The following is a 9,096-nucleotide window of genomic DNA, read 5'->3' as shown; positions in this document are numbered from 1 at the left end:
CCCCTCTATCTGCTGGCGGCCGCCATCTTGGGGAGGAGGGGGCCGGAAGTGTGGGGAGGGGGAGCGGAAGTGTGGGGCCGGAAGCAGGAAGTGAGGGGGGGAGGGGAGACGGAAGTGTGGGGTGAAAGGGCGGAAGTGTGGGGCCGGAAGCAGGAAGTGAGGAGGGGAGGAGGGCCGGAAGTGTGGGGCGAAAGAGCGGAAAAGAAAGGTGGAAGAGGACCGGAAGTGCGACGCAGGAAACCGGAAGCGCGGCTCAGAGGCGGACCGGAAGCTCGACGCAAGAGACCGGAAGTGCGGGACAACACACCGGAAGTATGGCTCGGGGAGGAAGCGGAAGCGAGCTCCGTCGGACCGGAAGTGAGTGCCTTAAAACCGGAAGTGCGGTCGAAAAAGCCGGAAGTGTGGGGCGGAGCGCAACGCTTATGGCTGCGCTTCCTCTTCCGGCTTCCGCCCCACATCTTCGCCGCCGTTTCCGCTTTGGGTTTCGCTTCCGAGCGCCGCCTCTTCCGCCTCTTCCCGCGGGCCAAACAACGTCTCGCGAGATACCCCGACCCACAGCGACGCTGTGACCCACACAGCCCGGCCCCACATCGTGTCTCTGACCCACAGATCCCGGCCCCACATCGTGTCTCTGCCCCATATCGCTCTGACCCCTATAGCCCTGCCCCACATCGCCTCTCTGCCCCATATAGCTCTGACCCACAGCGTCACTATGACCCACAGATCCCAGCCCCACATCGGCCCTCTGACCCACATCTCTCTGCCCCATATTGGCTCTCTGACCCACAGATCCCGGCCCCACATCGCTCTGCCCCACATCAAGTCTCTGACCCACAGATCCCTGACCCACATCTCTCTGCCCCACATCGTGTCTCTGCCCCATATTGCTCTGACCCATATAGCTCTGCCCCACATCGGCCCTCTGACCCATATCACTCTGACCCACATCGGCCTTCTGACCCATATCAGCTCTCTGACCCATATCGCTCTGACCCACAGCGACACTATGACCCACAGATCCCAGCCCCACATCATGTCTCTGACCCACAGATCCCGGCCCCATATCGCCTCTCTGACCCACATCGTGTCTCTGACCCACAGATCCCGGCCCCACATCGTGTCTCTGCCCCATATAGCCCTGCCCCACATCGGCCCTCTGACCCACATCGGCTCTCTGCCCCACATTGTGTCTCTGACCCATATCGCTCTGACCCACATCGCTCTGACCCACATCAGCTCTCTGACCCACATCGTGTCTCCGACCCATATATTTCTGCCCCACATCAGCCTTCTGACCCACATTGGCTCTCTGACCCACATCTCTCTGCCCCACAGATCCCAGCCCCACATCGACCTTCTGACCCATATAGCTCTGACCCATATAGCTCTGACCCACATCGGCTCTCTGCCCCACAGATCCCTGCCCCACATCGACCCTCTGACCCATATATTTCTGCCCCACATCAGCCTTCTGACCCACAAGTCCCAGCCCCACAGATCCCAGCCCCATATATCTCTGCCCCACATCGGCCTTCTGACCCACATCGGCCCTCTGACCCACAGATCCCAGCCCCACATCGTGTCTCTGACCCACAGATCCCAGCCCCATATCGTCTCTCTGCCCCACATCATGTCTCTGACCCATATAGCCCTGCCCCATATAGCTCTGACCCACAGATCCCAGCCCCACATCTCTCTGCCCCACATCGAGTCTCTGACCCACATATTCCAGCCCCACATGATCTCTCTGACCCACAGATCCCTGCCCCACATCGAGTCTCTGACCCACAGATCCCAGCCCCACATCGCCTCTCTGCCCCACATCAGCCCTCTGACCCACATCTCTCTGCCCCATATCGCTCTGCCCCACATCGTGTCTCTGACCCACAGCTTCCAGCCCCACATGATCTCTCTGACCCACAGATCCCAGCCCCACAGATCCCAGCCCCACATCAGCTCTCTGACCCATATATCTCTGCCCCACATCGACCCTCTGACCCACATCTCTCTGCCCCACATCGGCCCTCTGACCCACACCATATCTCTGCCCCATATATCCCAGCCCCACATCGTGTCTCTGCCCCACAGATCCCTGCCCCACATCAACCCTCTGACCCACAGATCCCTGCCCCACATTGGCCTTCTGACCCATATATCTCTGCCCCACAGATCCCAGCCCCCCACCGTGTCTCTGCCCCCCATTATTTCCCTGCCCCCCGTCTCCGTTCTCGCCTCCCCGTCCCCGCCTGCCCCCCAGGTTCACCCCGTCCCCCCCCTCCTCTCCTCACCCAGCTCCAAGCTTTGCTATGGGGCAGCCTGGCCTCGCTATGGGGCAGAGCACAACCCCTATGGGGCAGATTGGCTCCTCTATGGGGCAGCCTGGCCTCGCTATGGGGCAGATTGGCTCCTCTATGGGGCAGGTTGGCTCCTCTATGGGGCAGAACCCACCCCCTATGGGGCAGGCTGACCCCGCTATGGGGCAGAATCCTCCACTTATGGGGCAGAATCCACCCGCTATGGGGCAGAAAAGCCCCTCTATGGGGCAGAAACGCCCCGCTATGGGGCAGAAAAGCCCTTCTATGGGGCGGAGGGGTGAATAGGCCTCTATGGGGCTCAGCCCCCCAAGTCCGTCCATCCCGCATCCCCCGCCTGGCCCCACGGCGCCCCAGCGCCCCCCGCCCCATAGCGGCCGCCCCCAAAGTTATGGGGTGTGGGGCGGGGGGGGGGCAGCCACGATGCACTACAAGGAGACCGTGGAGGTGAGGATGTGGGGCAGGGGGGGGGAGGGACAAGACCCACACTTGGGGGGCACAGACCCACACTTGAGGTCAGGGACCCACACTTAGGGGGCACAGACCCACACTTAGGGGGTGCTATGGGGCACAGACCCACACTTAGGGGGCACAGACCCACACTTAGGGGGTGCTATGGGGCACAGACCCACACTTAGGGGGCACAGGGCCCCACTATGGGGCACAGACCCACACTTAGGGGGCACAGACCCACACTTGGGGGGCACAGGGCCCCATTTTGGACCCACTATGGGGCACAGACCCACACTTGGGAGGCACAGGGCCCCATTTCGGTGCTGCTATGGGGCAGAGACCCACACTTGAGGTCAGGGACCCACACTTGGGGGGCACAGACCCACACTTAGGGGGCACGGAGCCCCACTTTGGGGCTGCTAGGGGACACAGACCCACACTTGAGATCAGGGACCCACACTTGGGGGGCACAGGGTCCCACTTTGGGGGTGCTATGGGGCACAGACCCACACTTGGGGGTCACAGACCCACACCTGGGGGGCACAGGGCCCCATTTTGGGGCTGCTATGGGGCACAGACTCACACTTAGGGGGCACAGACCTACACTTGAGATCAGGGACCCACACTTGGGGGGCACAGAGCCCCGCTATGGGGCACAGACCCACACATTTTGGTGCTGCTATGGGGTTCAGACCCACACTCGGTGTTGGGGACCCACACTTGGGGGGCAGAGAGCCCCAATATGGGGCTGAGCTCTCCCCTATGGGGCACAGACCCATACTTGGGGGGCAGAGAGCCCCAATATGGGGTCAGAAGTGCCTCAATATGGGGCTGAGCTCTCCCCTATGGGGCACAGACCCACACTTGGGGGGCAGAGAGCCCCAATATGGGGTCAGAAGTGCCTCAATATGGGGCTGAGCTCTCCCCTATGGGGCACAGACCCACACTTGGGGGGCAGAGAGCCCCAATATGGGGCTGAACTCTTCGCTATGGGGCACAGACCCACACTTGTGGGGCAGAGAGCCCCAATATGGGGCTGAGCTCTCCCCTATGGGGCACAGACCCACACTTGGGGGGCAGAGAGCCCCAATATGGGGTTGAGTTCACTCCTATGGGGCACAGACCCACACTTGGGGGGCAGAGAGCCCCAATATGGGGCTGAGCTCTCCCCTATGGGACACAGACCCACACTTATGGGGCAGAAAGCTCCAATATGGGGCTGAACTCTTCGCTATGGGGCACAGACCCTCACTTGGGGGGCAGAGAGCCCCAATATGGGGCTGAGCTCTTCCCTATGGGGCACAGACCCACACTTGGGGGGCAGAGAGCCCCAATATGGGGCTGAACTCTTCGCTATGGGGCACAGACCCACACTTGGGGGGCAGAGAGCCCCAATATGGGGCTGAACTCTTCGCTATGGGGCACAGACCCTCACTTGGGGGGCAGAGAGCCTTAATATAGGGCTGAGCTCGCTCCTATGGGGCACAGACCCACACTTATGGGGCAGAGAGCCTTAATATGGGGCTGAGCTCTCCCCTATGGGGCAGAGACCTACACTTGGGGGGCAGAGAGCCTTAATATGGGGCTGAGCTCGCTGCTATGGGGCAGAGACCCACACTTGGGGGGCAGAGAGCCCCGATATGGGGCTGAGCTCTCCCCTATGGGGCACAGACCCACACTTGGGGGGCAGAGAGCCTTAATATGGGGCTGAGCTCTCCCCTATGGGGCACAGACCCACACTTGGGGGGCAGAGAGCTCCAATATGGGGCTGAGCTCTTTCCTATGGGGCTGGGACCCACACTTATGGGGCGGAGCCCCACATTGTTCTGTGAATCTGGGGGGAAATAAAAGAGTCCCAAAATGATTTTCAGTCTGTGTGTGTGTGTGGGACCCAGAGATGTGGGGTGGGACCCATAAGTGTGGGGCAGGACCAAGAGATGTGGGGTGGGACCAAGAGATGTGGGGCAGGACCCATAAGTGTGGGGTGGGACACATAGATGTGGGGTCCATAGGGGCATGTTGGTACCCATAGATGTGGGGCAGACCCATAGATGAGAGGTGGGACCCATACGTGTGGGGTGGGACCCATAAGTGTGGGGTGGACCCATAAGTGGGGAGCAGGACCCATAGATGTGGGGCCTATAGGGTCCTATTGGGACCCATAGATGTGGGGTGGGTCCATAGATGTGGGGCAGGACCCATAGATGTGGGGTCCATAGGGACATATGGGTTCTGGGGCAGCATCCCCTTTGTGCCCCACACGCTATGGGGCAGAACCCACCGTGCCCCACAAGTGACGACAAGCACGACTGCTTGCTACCAACACCACTTTATTGGAAGGTGGAGCCATCTATGGGGCAGAGCTATGGGGCAGAGTCAGCTATGGGGCAGATCTATGGGGTAGAGTCATCTATGGGGCAGCGCCATCTATGGGGCAGAGCTATGGGGCAGGGTCAGCTATGGGGCAGAGCTATAGGGAAGAGCCATCTATGGGGCAGCCCCATAGGGCAGAGTTATCTATGGGGCAGAGCTATGGGGCAGCGCCATCTATGGGGCAGAGCTATGGGGCAGAGCTATGCGGCAGAGTCATCTATGGGGCAGAGCTATGGGGCAGCGCCATCTATGGGGCAGCCCCATAGGGCAGAGTCAGCTATGGGGCAGAGCTATGGGGCAGGGTCAGCTATGGGGCAGAGCTATGGGGCAGAGTCAGCTATGGGGCAGTCATCTATGGGGCAGAGCTATGGGATAGCGCCATCTATGGGGCAGCCCCATAGGGCAGAGTCAGCTATGGGGCAGAGCTATGGGGCAGCGCCATCTATGGGGTAGAGCTATGGGGCAGAGTCATCTATGGGGCAGAGCTATGGGGCAGCGCCATCTATGGGGCAGCTCCATAGGGCAGAGTCATCTATGGGGCAGAGCTATGGGATAGCGCCATCTATGGGGCAGCCCCATAGGGCAGAGTCAGCTATGGGGCAGAGCTATGGGGCAGAGCTATGGAATAGCGCCATCTATGGGGCAGAGCTATGGGGTAGAGCCATCTATGGGGCAGAGTCATCTATGGGGCAGAGCAGAGCTATGGGGTAGAGTGATCTATGGGGCAGAGTCATCTATGAGGCAGATCTATGGGGCAGATCTATGGGGCAGCGCCATCTATGGGGCAGCGCTATGGAGCAGCGCCATCTATGGGGCAGAGCTATGGGGCAGAGCTATGGGATAGCGCCATCTATGGGGCAGCCCCATAGGGCAGAGCCATCTATGGGGCAGAGCTATGGGGCAGAGTCAGCTATGGGGCAGAGCTATGGGGCAGAGTCATGGGGCAGAGTCAGCTATGGGGCAGAGTCATCTATGGGGCAGCCCCATAGGGCAGAGTCATCTATGGGGCAGAGCTATGGGGCAGAGTCATCTATGGGGCAGCCCCATAGGGCAGAGTCAGCTATGGGGCAGAGCTATGGGGCAGCGCCATCTATGGGGTAGAGCTATGGGGCAGAGTCATCTATGGGGCAGAGCTATGGGGCAGCGCCATCTATGGGGCAGCCCCATAGGGCAGAGTCATCTATGGGGCAGAGCTATGGGATAGCGCCATCTATGGGGCAGCCCCATAGGGCAGAGTCAGCTATGGGGCAGAGCTATGGGGCAGCTCCATCTATGGGGCAGAGTCATCTATGGGGCAGAGCTATAGGATAGCGCCATCTATGGGGCAGAGCTATGGGGCAGATCTATGGGGCAGAGCTATGGGGCAGCGCCATCTATGGGGCAGCGCTATGGGGCTCAGTAGTTGGAGGAGCGCTCCTGTTGCCTGTAGGCCCCACGGCGAAGGTAACCTCCGTCCCCCTTCCGGTAGCCGTCCTTCTGATCTGTGGGGCACAAACAAGCACTTGTGGGGCAGGAACAAGCACTTATGGGGCAGGAGGAGGCACATATGGGGCAGGAACAAGCACTTATGGGGCAGAGAGCAGTACTTAGGGGGCAGGTAGGAGCATATGGGGCAGGGAGAGGGACTTATGGGGCAGGGAGAAGCACTTATGGGGCTGAGAGAGGCACTTATGGGGCTGAGAGGAGCTTATGGGGCAGGGACAAGCACTTATGGGGCAGGGACAAGCACTTATGGGGCAGGGACAAGCACTAATGGGGCTGAGAGAGGCACTTATGGGGCAGGAGGAGGCACTTATGGGGCAGGGACAAGCACTTGTGGGGCAGAGAGGGGCACTTATGGGGCAGAGAGGGGCACTTATGGGGCAGGAACAAGCACTTATGGGGCAGAGAGACACTTATGGGGCAGGGACAAGCACTTATGGGGCAGGGAGCGACACTTGTGGGGCAGGGAGAGGCACTTATGGGGCAGGAACAAGCATTTATGGGGCAGGGAGAGACACTTATGGGGCTGGGAGAGGCACTTATGGGGCAGAGAGTGGCACTTATGGGGCAGAGAGCAGCACTTAGGGGGCAGGTAGGAGCATATGGGGCAGGGAGAGGGACTTATGGGGCAGGGAGAAGCACTTATGGGGCTGAGAGAGGCACTTATGGGGCTGAGAGGAGCTTATGGGGCAGGGAGCGGCACTTATGGGGCAGGGACAAGCACTTATGGGGCAGGGAGCGACACTTGTGGGGCAGGGAGAGGCACTTATGGGGCAGGAACAAGCATTTATGGGGCAGGGAGAGACACTTATGGGGCTGGGAGAGGCACTTATGGGGCAGAGAGTGGCACTTATGGGGCAGAGAGCAGCACTTAGGGGGCAGGTAGGAGCATATGGGGCAGGGAGAGGGACTTATGGGGCAGGGAGAAGCACTTATGGGGCTGAGAGAGGCACTTATGGGGCTGAGAGGAGCTTATGGGGCAGGGACAAGCACTTATGGGGCAGGGAGAGACACTTATGGGGCAGGGACAAGCACTTATGGGGCAGGAGGAGGCACATATGGGGCAGGAACAAGCACTTATGGGGCAGGGAGAGACACTTATGGGGCAGGAACAAGCACTTGTGGGGCTGGGAGAGGCACTTATGGGGCAGAGAGGAGCTTATGGGGCAGGGAGAGGCACTTATGGGGCAGGGACAAGCACTTATGGGGCAGGGAGAGGCACTTATGGGGCAGGGAGCGGCACTTATGGGGCAGGGACAAGCACTTATGGGGCAGGAAGAGGCACTTATGGGGCTGAGAGGAGCTTATGGGGCAGCGACAGGCACTTATGGGGCAGAGAGAGACACTTATGGGGCAGGGACAAGCACTTATGGGGCAGGGAGAGGCACTTATTGGGCAGGGAGAGGCACTTATGGGGCTGAGAGAGGCACTTATGGGGCAGGGAGAGGCACTTATGGGGCAGGAACAAGCACTTATGGGGCAGGAACAAGCACTTATGGGGCAGGGAGAGGCACTTATGGGACAGGAACAAGCACTTATGGGGCAGGCAGAGGCACTTATGGGGCAGAGAGGGGCTTATGGGGCAGGGACAAGCACTTATGGGGCAGAGACAAGCACTTATGGGGCAGGGACAAGCACTTATGGGGCAGGGAGCAGCACTTATGGGGCAGAGAGAGGGACTTATGGGGCAGGGAGAAGCACTTATGGGGAAGGGGAGGCACTTATGGGGCAGGGAGAAGCACTTGTGGGGCAGGAACAAGCACTTATGGGGCAGAGACAAGCACTTATGGGGCAGGAACAAGCATTTATGGGGCAGGGAGAGACACTTATGGGGCAGGGACAAGCACTTATGGGGCAGGAACAAGCACTTATGGGGCAGGGAGAGGCACTTATGGGGCAGGGAGCGGCACTTATGGGGCAGGGACAAGCACTTATGGGGCTGGAAGTGGCACTTATGGGGCAGAGAGGAGCTTATGGGGCAGGGAGAGGCACTTATGGGGCAGGAACAAGCACTTATGGGGCAGGGAGAGGCACTTATGGGGCAGGGCATAGTCTTCCTATGGGTCTCAATGTGTCCCTATGTGTCCCTATGTCCCTATGTGTCCCTGTGTGTCCCTATGGTCCCTATGTGTCTCTATGTGTCCCTATGTGTCCCTATGGGTCCCTATGAGTCTCTATGGGTCTCAATGTATCTCTATGTCTCCCTATGGGTCTCAATGTCTCCCTATGGGTCCCTATGGGTCTCAATGTCTCCCTATGGCTCCCTATGGGTCTCTATGTGTCTCTATGGGTCTCTATGGGTCTCTATGTGTGTCTATGGGTCCCTATGGGTCTCTATGGGTCTCTATGTGTCTCTATGTCTCTCTATGGTTCTCTATGGGTCCCAATGTCTTTCTATGGGTCCCTATGTGTCTCAATGTGTCCCTATGTTACCCTATGTCTCCCTATGGGTCCCTATGGGTCTGAATGTGTCCCT

The sequence above is a fragment of the Excalfactoria chinensis genome, unplaced genomic scaffold (genome assembly GCF_039878825.1).
Source record: "Excalfactoria chinensis isolate bCotChi1 unplaced genomic scaffold, bCotChi1.hap2 Scaffold_349, whole genome shotgun sequence".
Taxonomy (NCBI): Eukaryota; Metazoa; Chordata; class Aves; order Galliformes; family Phasianidae; genus Excalfactoria; species Excalfactoria chinensis.
Note: the sequence above shows the minus strand (reverse complement) of the source record.